Below are 13367 nucleotides of genomic sequence, written 5' to 3'. Positions count from 1 at the left end.
CCAAAATGTCCCATCTACATCAGTTCCACTTGCCTGCATTTGGCCCATATTACTCTAAACCCGTCCTATCTATGTACCTGTGTAATTGCTTCTTAAACATTACTGTTGTCCCTGCCTCAACTGCATCCCACTGGCAGCTCATTCCATGTACCTATCACCCTTTATACAGTCAGTCATATAGACCAACGTGTCACATCTACACCAGTACCACTTGTCTGCATTTGGCCCACATTATTCTAAACCTGTCCTATCTATGTACCTGTGTAATTGCTTCTTAAACATTACGACTGTCCCTGCCTCAACTACCTCCTCAGGTCATTCCATACACGCACCATCCTTTGCATGAGAAAGTTACCGCTCAGATTCCCATGAAAACTTCGCCCCTTCACCTAAAACCTATGCTCCCTGGTTCTCAATTCCCCCATTCTGGCCAAGATACTGTGTGTCCACCTGATCTATTCCGCTCATGATTTTATACACCTATGTAAGATCACCCCTCATCCTCTAGTGCTACAGGGTAGAGTTCCAGCTTGCTCAACCTCTTCCTATACATCAGACACCTCTAGTCCTGGCAGCATCCTTGTAAATCATCTCTGCACCCTTTCCAACTTAACAACATCTTTCCTTTCACATGGTGCCCAGAACTAAACACACTACTCTAAAGGTAGACAAAAATGCTAGGAAAACTCAGCAGGTGAAGCAGCATATAAGGAGCGAAGGAATAGGTGACATTTCGGGTCGAGACAACTTCTTTAGACTGAAGAAGGGTCTCGAAGCAAAACGCCACCTACTCCTTCGCTCCATAGATGCTGCCTCACATGCTGAGTTTTCCAGCATTTGTCCACCTTCGATTTTTCCACCATCTGCAGTTCTTTCTTAAATACTCTAAAGGCAGCCTCACCAACATCTTATATATCTGCAACATGACCTCCCAACTATACTCAATACTCTGACTGATGTTGGCAATTTACAGCTGTCAAACATGAATACTTGGCAATATTACAGCTCTGTACATGTATCCATGTGCTGTCATCCTCAATGCCCAACCTCAGTATGACTTGCAGCTCGCCAGTACAATTATGTCAGGAGCACGGTGAACAAGCACCAAAAAACACACATTTGGTTACAATCCCTTGTCTTAATCAATGAGGCCTTGTCACAATCTGTCATTCCATTCAGCTGGATCGTATTTTTCCAGTTACCTCATTTTCAATTTGTGGCTTAAGGACATCAATCTCCATCGATATTTCAACCACCTGTTTTTACCAAATCCTCTCCATGAAAGTTGGGAAGAACTCCTCATGCTTCTTGTTTAATTTGTGGCACACTTCACCCTAGGAAAGAATGTACAATTCAGTTGAAAGTTTCAGTTATAACTTAATCCTCTATAAACTCAACACAACCAAAAACAAGCAAAGAGGCTTCAAACTGAAAAATACAAGCTTCATCTTGTCATCTTCGAAAAATGATAAATTCAGATTCCCCCACCAAATGGAATCCCCTTGTAAAAGTGGCAATTTGTTAACCTTTGCGAGACCTAGCTGCTAAACATAATGACCAAGAGCAGCTGTAATGCAAGATTGCAACAGATAAGAACCCAGACAAAACTGTGAAGGACTATCCTTCCTTCCGACTGATAAAAAAGTCTGCTTTTCAGCAAAATTATTCAGCTTTGCTATTCTGACTACATTCTTGGCCATTGTCCACATGCTTCCCAGTATGCGAGTTCCTACTCATCTTACTTAATATTTTCAAAATTCCCTACAACACTTACTGCCAATGCTAAAATTAATCTGAAGACCTCCCTCTCCCTCCCCCTCTCCATCTCCCCCTCTCCCTCTCTTAAGTGCAATTAAACAGTTACACTATGGGCCACATCTTGCATAAGTGGACATTATTTTTTCCTCAATATCTGTTGTACTAATATCTTGTTTTATCCATATCATTTCTGTGTTTGTGTAGGAAAGAACAGCAGATGCTGATTTAAATCGAAGGTAGACAGAAAGCTGGAGCAACTCAGCGGGACAGGCAGCATCTTTGAAGAGAAGGAATGGGTGATGTTTCGGGCTTAAGAAGGGTCTCAACCCGAAACGTCAGCCATTCCTTCTCTCCAGAGATGCTGCCTGTCCCGCTGAGTTGCTCCAGCATTTTGTGCCTACATTTAGTTTCTGTGGTTTAACAGTCTATACAGCTGAGCTGTTGCTGTGGCAGCATTTTGTGGCTGGACCTCACCATGTTGTGCATGTCAATAAACTCAATTTGAACTTGATTTGAATCTAACAATGTTCCCCAATATCCCCCTCTCCTTCCCCATTCCCTCTCTCCTCTCCTTCCCCATTCCCTCTCTTCTTCTCTCCTCCTTCTTCTCCCTCTCCCCTCTCTCCTTCCCCATTCCCTCTCTCCTTCTCTCCTCCACCCCTCAACTCTCTCCCCCTCCACTGCTCCCCTCGCCCGATGGCATGGACGTTGAATTCTCCCAGTTTTGCTAGCCCTTGCTGTCTCCTCCCCTTCCTTAACCCTCGAGCTGTCTCCTTCCATCCCCCCGCCCTCGGGCTCCTCCTCCTCCATTTTTCCTTCCTTCTCCCCCTCCCCCTCACCCCCTATCAGTCTGAAGAAGGATTTCGGCCCGAAACGTCGCCTATTTCCTTCGCTCCATAGATGCTGCTGCACCCGCTGAGTTTCTCCAGCATTTTGTGTACCTTGAATCATCACCACTGATGGGTCTTCCCTATAGGAGGGGGAAGGGGAGCACTAGGACCCAGCGGCATCAGACCACGTGTTGTCTGTCTGTCTGCATGGTGCAGGTTGTGGGCCTCGTGCTGCGCCTGGAACTGTGGTGAGGTGACGGCTCTGGGACGCTGGGGGCCGCTGGAGAGCCGAGGACGGTGGGTGGAGTCGCTGGCGGAGGGAGGGAGGGAGGCCCTTGGGGGCTGAAGTAGAGAAACGGGATGAAGCATCGGTGGCTTTCTGAAGATGCTGAATGTCCGCGACTGTGGCTTCGCCCGGGGAGATGGTGAGTTTCAGTGGCCCGGGGGTGTGTGTGTATGTGTATGTGTGGGTGTGTGTGTGCATGTGTGTGTGTGTGTGGTGTGTGTGTGTGTGTGTGTGTGTGTGTGTGTGTGTGTGTGTATGTGTGTGTGTGTGGGTGGGTGTGGGTGTGTGTGTGGGTGTGTGTGTGTGTGGGTGTGTGTGTGTGGTGGGTGTGTGCGTGGGTGGGTGTGTGCGTGGGTGTGGGTGGGAGTGTGTGTTTGTGGGTGTGTGTGTATTAGTGGGTGTGTGTGGGTGTGTGTATTAGTGTGTGTGTGTGTGTTAGTGGGTGTGTTTGTGGGTGTTTGTGTGTGTGTTAGTGGGTGTGTGTGTGTGTTAGTGGGTGTGTGTTTGTGTGTGTGTGTTAGTGAGTGTGTTAGTGTGTGTGAGTGAGTGGGTGTGTGTGTTAGTGGGTGTGGGTGTGTTAGTGAGTGGGTGTGAGTGTCTCAGGAATGTCTTGTAGATTTAGCCAGGCTAAGTATTGAATCTATCATTGCCAGAATACATTTTTATGCTGTGATTCAAACATTTTTACAAAAAAGGCCAGGAAAGCTCTTTAATTAAGGTAAATAATTATGTCTTTTGATGATCTGATCTGCTTTGAAATACAAAAGGATGTTTTGTGTGAATTCTTCCTCCTTATCTGTATTGTAGCATTATAACCATATAACCATATAACAATTACAGCACGGAAACAGGCCATCTCGACCCTTCTAGTCCGTGCCGAACACGTATTCTCCCCTAGTCCCATACACCTGCGTTCAGAACATAACCCTCCATACCTTTCCCATCAATATAACTATCCAATTTATTTTTAAATGATAAAAACGAACCTGCCTCCACCACCTTCACTGGAAGCTCATTCCACACAGCCACCACTCTCTGAGTAAAGAAGTTCCCCCTCATGTTACCCCTAAACTTCTGTCCCTTAATTCTCAAGTCATGTCCCCTTGTTTGAATCTTCCCTACTCTCAGTGGGAAAAGCTTATCCACGTCAACTCTGTCTATCCCTCTCATCATTTTAAAGACCTCTATCAAGTCCCCCATAACCTTCTGCGCTCCAAAGAATAAAGCCCTAACTTGTTCAACCTTTCTCTGAAACTTAGTTGCTGAAACCCAGGCAACATTCTAGTAAATCTCCGCTGTACTCTCTCTATTTTGTTGACATCCTTCCTATAATTGGGCGACCAAAATTGTACACCATACTCCAGATTTGGTCTCACCAATGCCTTGTACAATTTTAACATTACATCCCAGCTTCTATATTCAATGCTCTGATTTATAAAGGCTAGCATACCAAAAGCTTTCTTTACCACCCTATCTATATGAGATTCCACCTTCAAGGAACTATGCACGGTTATTCCCAGATCCCTCTGTTCAACTTTATTCTTCAATTCCCTACCATTTAGCATGTACGTCCAATTTTGATTTGTCCTGCCAAGCTGTAGCACCTCACATTTATCAGCATTAAACTCCATCTGCCATCTTTCAGCCCATTTTTCCAAATGGCCTAAATCACTCTGTAGACTTTGGAAATCCTCTTCATTATCCACAACACCCCCTATCTTGGTATCATCTGCATACTTACTAATCCAATTTACCACACCTTCATCCAGATCATTGATGTACATGACAAACAACAAAGGACCCAACACAGATCCCTAGGGCACCCCACTAGTTACCTGCCTCCAACCCGATAAACAGCCATCCACCATTACCCTCTGGCTTCTCCCATTCAGCCACTGTTGAATGCATCTTGCTATTCCTGCATTTATACCCAACAGTTGAACCTTCTTAACCAACCTTCCATGAGGAACCTTGTCAAAGGCCTTACTAAAGTCCATATAGACAACATCCACTGCTTTACCCTCGTCAATTTCCCTAGTAACCTCTTCAAAAAATTCAAGAAGATTAGTCAAACATGACCTTCCAGGCACAAATCCATGTTGACTGTTCCTAATCAGACCCTGTTTATCCAGATGCTTATATATATTATCTCTAAGTATCTTTTCCATTAATTTGCCCACCACTGAAGTCAATCTAACAGGTCTATAATTGCTAGGTTTACTCTTAGAACCCTTTTTAAACAATGGAACAACATGCGCAGTACGCCAATCCTCGGGAACTATTCCTAGGGTATGTCCTAGGGAATATCTTGTCAGTACCTGGAGACTTATCCACTTTTATATTTTTCAAAAGTGTCAGTACTTCTTTTACTTTGAACCTCATAGTATCCATAGCTACTCTACTAGTTTCCCTTACCTCACATAATTCAATATCCTTCTCCTTGGTGAATACCGAAGAAAATAAATTGTTCAATATCTCCCCCATCTCTTTTGGCTCTGCAGATAGCTGTCCACTCTGCCTCTCCAATGGACCAATTTTATCCCTCGTTATCCTTTTGCTATTAATATAGCTGTAGAAACCCTTTGGATTTACTTTCACCTTTGCCAAAGCAACCTCATATCTTCTTTTAGCTTTTCTAATTTATTTCTTAAGATTCTTTTTACATTCCTTATACTCCTCAAGCACCTCATTTACTTCATGCTGCCTATAATTATTGTAGATCTCCCTCTTTTTCCGAACAAGATGTCCAATTTCCCTTGAAAACCAGGGCTCTTTCGAATTTTTACTGTTTCATTTCAACCGAACAGGAACATAAAGATTCTGTACTCTTAAAATTACCCCTTTAAATGTCCTCCATTTCTCTTCTACAACTTTCCCATAAAACTAAATGTCCCAGTTCACTCGTTTTAAATCATCTCGCATCTCATCAAAGTTAGCCTTTCTCCAATCAAAAATCTCAACCCTAGGTCCAGTTCTGACCTTCTCCATAATTATATTGAAACTAATGGTATTGTGATCACTGGACCCGAAGTGCTCCCCAACGCATACCTCTGCCATCTGTCCCGTCTCATTTCCTAACAGGAGGTCCAGCACTGCCCCTCCTCTACTAAGTACCTCTATGTATTGCTGCAATAAACTATCCTGTACACATTTTACAAACTCGAAACCATCCAGCCCATTTACAGAATGTGTTTCCCAGTCTATGTGCGGAAAGTTGAAATCTCCCACAATCACTACCTTGTGCTTACTACTAATATCTTCTATCTCCTTACATATTTGCTCTTCCAATTCTCATTCCCCATTTGGCAGTCTATAAAACACCCCTATAAGTGTTGCTACACCTTTCCCACTTCTCAGTTCCACCCAAATAGCCTCCCTAGATGAGCCCTCCAATCTATCCTGCCAAAGCACTGCTGTAATATCTTCCCTGACTAGCAATGCAACACCTCCACCTCTTGCCCCTCCAATTCTATCACACCTGAAGCAACGAAATCCTGGAATATTTAGTTTCCAATCACAGCCCTCCTGCAACCATGTTTCACTGATCGCCACAACATCATATTTCCAGGTGTCTATCCAGACTCTAAGCTCATCCACCTTTCTTACAATGCTCCTAGCATTAAATTATGCACATTTAAGAAACCCCCCGTCTCTATTCTCTGTTTATTTCCTTTTTTTTCTTTCACCTCTTGTGTCCGAGTGCTTCTCTTTTCTGCCTCCCATTCTGTCTACTAACTTTCTCTATTTGAGTCCCTCGCCCCAACCATTCTAGTTTGAAGTCTCCCCAGTAGCCTTTGCAAATTTCCCCGCCAGGATATTGGTCCCCCTCGGGTTCAAGTGCAATCCCTCCAGTCAATCACGAGGGTTCGATTACCCAGAACCACCACCGGGTGTCGCTACACTATGTTATTCCCCTTTTTCAAACACTCCCTACACATTAGTGGCAATTTTATGGAGGCCATTTACGGTAACCTAAAAAGCTGCATGTGTTTGGGATGTGGGAGGAAACTGGATCACCCGGAGGAAACCCACACAGTCACTCAAACTCCACAGAACCCAATGTCCGTATGGAACCAAGGTCTCTGGTGCTGTGAGGTATTAACTCTATTGGCTGCGCTATTGTGCTGCTCATTTTATGTGCAAATTCCATTGTTTTCTTTGTTTTGAGTTTTAGTTACTTTGAGAATAGAGCAGGATTTGCTTTTGAGTCAGTTTATAGACACATATCCTGCGAGAATTGCCAATCCAGTGATAAGGAAGTGCTACACTGTCCGAGGTGCCAATTCTGGATGAACTAGAGGCCTAATCTGTTGGTTTTACGTTCAGTGATACTATTTGATGAATACCGGGGATTTTTGATGCCTAATACTTAAACAGGAACCAACTTCACCAGAATATTTTATCTGGTTATTGGGGGAACTTTGCCATGTCCAAATCAGCTGGTTTGTTTTCCTGTATCCTAGCAGTGACAATAATTCAAAATTATTGGAATGCTGAAAAATGGAAAGTGCTCATGGAAAAAGCAATTTGTTTGTGTCCTTGCACATGGAAATGGAAATGGGATGAAATACAGATAAGTCCAATATCGGCAAAGGAAATCTATATAGAACTTTGGCCATACTTGTAGAATTAAATAACAGCTGATAGGAGGTGCTGTAAGGCTCAAGTTTGCAATTGGATATCAAGCTATGTTCTACTTTTGTGCAGTGCAGGATGGCAAACTTTCTTCACAAGTAGGGCCAGTTTTAGCAACAGTCGTTGTAAATAAGCTGATCTGTGGCACAGTTATGGAATATGATGTTAAACTAATTACATTGAGATGCAACTTTAATCTGTGTCTTAACTTTTAATTTGCTGTTTTTGCACCATTTTGTGACGTGATGAAATCTGTGAAATTAAGGTAATTTGGGACATTTGTGTATGATTTGATACAGGTAGTTCTGCTGTAATGGTTATTTTATTTGTGTGAATTGGATGTAATGTGGATTTTGTGAACATTATTTATATTAAGTGGACCTAATTGATAACATGATTTGATTGATCTACCTTGCGTTTGAATACCTCATGTGATCTAACCTCGACATCATCCAGGATATAAAAATCCAGAGATTCATCATTCACTGAGAGAGGAAATTCTTGCACACCTCTGTTTTAAATGGCAGCTCCTTTGTCTTGTGATCCATACATGTTACACCTTTCAGTTGCCTCAGTTTTATTTCCATTGTTGCATCTAGCGTGCTCAGGATATTTCCTATTTTAACCATTTTGTTTTGTAATAGGCTGGCTTTCCATTGGGTAGAGAAATATTACCCTAATGTGTTCATTGAAAGCTACGTTCATCAAAGTGAAACCATGTACATGTTCAATGATCAAAAGTTAACTGAAATTTAACCCTGCTTCCAAAAGAATTGAGGTCCCAAGTTCCACGTATCCACTCTCATAGAAATATTTTGTGTATTGCATTGCATTGTCCATTATTGCAACTCCTCATTATTGAGCATTATTGAGGCATCTTTGAGCCCTTAATCCTGCTCTGCTTATTGGTTGTAAGGAATTTAGATGTATAATCATTTCACACATTGGAACTACCTGAATTTTAGAGCCCAGCTGCCTTCATACTTGTTGCCTTTTCCCCCATAACCTCTGACACCCGCACTAATCAAAACTCTATCAATCTCCGCCATAAAATATCCATTGACTTGGCCTCCACATCCTTCAGTGGCAATGAATTAGACAGATTCACCACCCTCTGATTAAAGAAATTCCTCCTCTCCATTCACTTTAATGTCTCTTTATTATCTGCCACTGATCTGCTTTGCATTGGGTGTCACTTTCTTCAATTGGACCCCTCTGCCATTTGCTAATCTCATAATTCGCATCATTAGTACTGAACTATTATCTACCTCTTTGATGACCCTTGGACTATCCTTGATCAGACTTTGCTGGGGTTACCTTGCGCTGTAAATGGGTCGATTGCAAACGTGTATTGTCCTTCTGCTGACTGGTCAGCACGCAACAAAAGCTTTACACTGTACCTCGGTACACGTGACAACAAACTAAACGTAAACTCAAGAGCATAGACCATAGAACAGTACAGCACAGGAACAGGCCCTTTGGCCCACAATGTCCATGCCACGGATGATGCCCGGTTAAACTAATCTCTGCTCTGTACCAATTCTATTTAATTATTATTTTGGTTATTTTGCAGCCACATTAAAATAAGAGCATGTGGAGGTGCATTTGTGCAAATGAAAAGCCTCTTGCATCGGCGGGGGTAAGTATTTTTGTAATTTCCTGTTGTTGCATTTGCATTTACAAAATTTGTATTTGTATTCATGATATATTTTGGAATTTAGTTTTTCCTTGTATAAAATAATGTGTGGACTACAATCACTTGCTTATGATTTCAATTGCAAAAATATTTCATGAAAATGCTTTTCCTTTGCTTAACTTAATTTGTCTGTTATATTTTGCCTCTGGTAAATGTTAGCCATTTCAAATTGAATTTCTCATGTTTTATTATTTGTTATTGGCATGACTCATTTTTATTAGATGGGTTGTGCATATTGAGGCCGAGAAATGTTGATTTGTGTAATGTGACTGGTTCACTACTTGAAAAAATACATTCTCCTCTAAGTAAACCTGGGACGTTTATGACATTCATGATTTTCTTCCTGTCCTGTGCAGTGATGAGCAATGGTGGGCCACTAATGTAAAAGCAACCCTGGAAAAGATGGGCATCCTGTTAGTTCCAAGATAAAGGGGATTGGTCTGAGCACGACCCAAGCTCTTGGTACTAGGAGTCAGCTGCTCAACATAACACCTTACCTTGTGGGCAGCATTGACCACCAATTCTAAACTCCTCTGCTCCAACGTATCACTACTCACCCACAGTCATCAGAGAGCTATTGGCCCTCACTGAGGCCTGAATTGATCCTTGGTTTTCACTTACGATACGATACAATAAAACTTTCTTCATCCCCGGAGGGAAATTGGTCTGCCAACAGTCACAACACACAAGGTGCACGAAAACTTGAAATTAAAAGTACAAATAAAAAGAAAAAGACATGCGACTGTTGGCTGGCTGCCGTGTGCACGACGCCTTAAACGGAACGAACAAACAAACAAACGCAAGCTTATCCCCTGGGTAGAGAATTATAAATGTAGAGTATTTGCCCCACACCGGGACCCACATTGTTCTACCACCGTCCCACATGGCAGTCCCCCATCGCCGGATCCCCATTGATCTTCACGGCAGTGGGGGGACGCCTGGTCCCCATTGTCTTCCCCCCTACCCCCCTCCCAACCCCACTATCATTGAACGCTGATTGCGGGTTGATCGTGAGGCCCCACTGCCGCTGAGGCTCCCATTGCCGCTGAGGCTCCCGTTGCCGCTGAGGCTCCCGTTGCCGCTGAGGCTCCCGTTGCTGCTGAGGCTCCCGTTGCTGCTGAGGCTCCCGTTGCTGCTGAGGCTCCCGTTGCTGCTGAGGCTTCCATCACCGCCGCTGCTGAGGCTCCCTCAGCCCAGGCAGACCTCGCCATCCGGCTTCACCTCGGTCCCCTGGGAGGCCTGTGGGGCGAGTCTAGCCAACCGGTGCACGTTCCGGTCGGCGGCGCGGTTGTTCGGTGGGTTGATTGGGCCCACGCGGCTCCTAGGGTCACTCCCACCTCACGTGTGTGGCTCTCCAGGACATTTCCCCTTTTCCCAGTATTACTAGCAAATCAGACTTGCATCCCAGATACAAAGAAATGCAGATGCTGGTTTATATCAAAAATGGGCACACTGCTGGAGTAATGGTGGTGCAACAGTAGAGTTGCTGCCTTACAGTGTCAGGGAACTGGGTTCGATCCTGACTACAGGTGCTTGTCTGTGCAGAGTTTGTACCTTCTCCCCGTGACCTGCGTGGATTCTCGCCGGGATCTCAGGTGTCCTCTCACACTGAATATTTCAATACTGTTTTCTCTGAAGTCTGATTCACTATGATGCAGTTATTAATGGTGACCAATTATTCTGCAGGCACTGAGCTGCCAGAAGACTAAAGGTAAGTATTCGGCGGCTGATTTAACTGAGCAGCTGGCTCAGTATGAACAGCAAATAGTGCAACTCAAAGACCAAATTCTGGACAAAGAAACCCAGCTTCACGGGAGAGATGAACAGCTTAAGGTAACATCAATTCCAGTTGAATATTTGTTACCCTCACTGAGTGAGCTATTACAGTGATCTGTGTACTTTGTGTTTGCATTTCTGCAGTTGGATTTCACTTTAAAGCCTGAAAATTCAGTCCAAAGTATTGCAAGTTTTCTTTTTAACAATAACAATTAACAATGCCTCTTGTTTTCTAAAGCAAAGACTATTGTTAAACCGTTTCACGTCGTGTGTCGGAACTTTTCAAGGAAATTGAAAGCATGCCTTCGCACATCTCTGAAGGTGGACAGATCATCAGGTCCGGCAGAAATGTTTCCCAGCCAGTTAAAAGAAGCAAGGGTGGAAACAGCTAAGGTTCTGACTAAATGTTTTCAGTCTTCCCTTGCCAAAGGAATGGTTCCAGAAAATTGTTGAAATTGTCGAGGAGTGCTTCCTGTTATTATATAATAGTAAAGATTAAATTATACAGGAGAAGATGCAGATGGGATTTAGTTTAGTTAATTGTCGGATGTATCGAGTAAACTATTAAAGAATACAAGTTTCTGACAAATGTTGAGAGGTTGGGTGAGGAGGCACAGTGTTGGGTGGCATGCTGGCGCAGCGGTAGAGTTGCTACCTTGCAGCACTTGCAGCGCCAGAGACCCGGGTTCCATCCCAATTGCGGGTGCTGTCTGTACGTTCTCCCCTTGACTGTGTGAGTTTTGCTTTTGTTTGTTTTTAGTCTGTTTTATTTGTGTGTGTTAGCGTATCTTTAGTTTTGGATTATGTGGGGGGAAGTGGGGGATTGGGGAAAGGAGAAACTTTTTTAACTCTTCCCTCGACGGAGGTGCGACTTTTTCCATATTGCATCTCCGCTGGCATTGTGGCCAAACATCGTGGAGCCAGAGGTAGCTTTGTTAGGGATCAACGTCGGGAGCTCCAACTGCAGGACCTTTGATCGGCGATGCGTGAGTTTCGATCGCCCCGACTGCGGGTGTTTCGATTGCCCCGACCGTGGGGGAAAAGGAGGAAGATGGTAAAAGTTATTAGCCTTTCATCACAGTGGGGAATATGTGGTCGCAAAAACCACGGTGGAGGAGCTGCCTACCCTGGTGGGGACTCAGAGGGATTTCCGTGAGTGCAGTGATCCTAGAGTCTGGTTCGAGTGTGGACGGCTTTCTGACTTTGGGCGGACAGGGACTGCAGAGAGAGTTCAGCGGTCGGTGAAGGAGCGTGTGTGGCCCAGACATTGAACTGATGGCTGTGGGTCTCCGCTTATGCTGGGTGCCCTAGGGATTCGAACACGCCGCTGTGGTGGCTGTTTATGTTTAATCTTTATGTAGTTTTGTGTTGTTACTTTTTTGATATGACTGTGTGGAAAAAAAAATGTCACTGTACCTCAGTACACGTGACAATAAAGGACCATTAAACCATTGAATGTGAATTAATGATTTCATCCCCTGATTTCATTAATGATAATTTTAATTTAACGCCTTAATACCAAGGTGGAATTGAAGAATTGGTGCACTAAATTACAAATGTTGCGTGTGTGTGATTTCCATTCTATGTTGCCCACTTTTTATCACTGTTAGGAGGTATTAATCACGTTAACTTCCTCAGTTGCTGGAAGACCTCAAGGTAAAACTGTACAACTGCAGTAGAACCTCCCTACTCCTTTTCTCAAATCCTTTTGCTATGAATGCTAACATACCATTTGCTATCTTCACTGCCTGCTGCACCTGCATGCCTACTTTCAATGACTGGTGTACAATGACACCTAGGTCTCGTTGCATCTCCCCTTTTGCTAATCGACCACCATTCAGGTAATAGTCTACTTTCCTGTTTTTGCCACCAAAGTGGATAACCTCACATTTATCAACATGATAAATTTTGTATAAATCTTCCCATTCTTTTTTTCTAAATCAGCCCATCAACCCTTTTATGATCTGTTATGGTGCAGAATCACATTTTATGTAGAGCCTTGCAACATTGTCATTCTGGTTAGTGCAGTGAGCCTAGAGTCTAGTGCGAGTTTGGACGGCTTTCTGACTTTGGGCGGACAGGGACTGCAGAGAGAGTACAGCGGTCGGTGAAGGAGCGTGTGTGTGGCCCGGACATTGAACTGATGGCTGTGGGTCTCCGCTTATGCTGGGTGCCCTAGGGATTCTCACACGGCGCTGTGGTGGCTGTTTATGTTTAATCTTTATGTAGTTTTGTGTCTTGTTGATTTTTTGGTATGTGTGTGGTAAATCATATTTCACTGTACCTCAGTACACGTGACAATAAAGGACCATTAAACCATTGAATGTGAATTAATGATTTAATCCTCTGATTTCATTAATGATAATTTTAATTTTAATATCTTAAT

At 43.6% G+C, this 13367-nt stretch overlaps 1 pseudogene; it reads left to right on the top strand.

Annotated features, from left to right (window-relative positions):
• The first annotated feature begins 2973 nt into the window (after positions 1-2973).
• Positions 2974-13367, top strand: part of LOC129695128 (golgin subfamily B member 1-like) — a 29765-nt pseudogene continuing 19371 nt past the window's right edge.

Source organism: Leucoraja erinacea, unplaced genomic scaffold, assembly GCF_028641065.1.
Source record: "Leucoraja erinacea ecotype New England unplaced genomic scaffold, Leri_hhj_1 Leri_94S, whole genome shotgun sequence".
NCBI classification, from domain to species: Eukaryota; Metazoa; Chordata; class Chondrichthyes; order Rajiformes; family Rajidae; genus Leucoraja; species Leucoraja erinaceus.
This window is presented reverse-complemented; position numbering and strand designations above follow the sequence as displayed.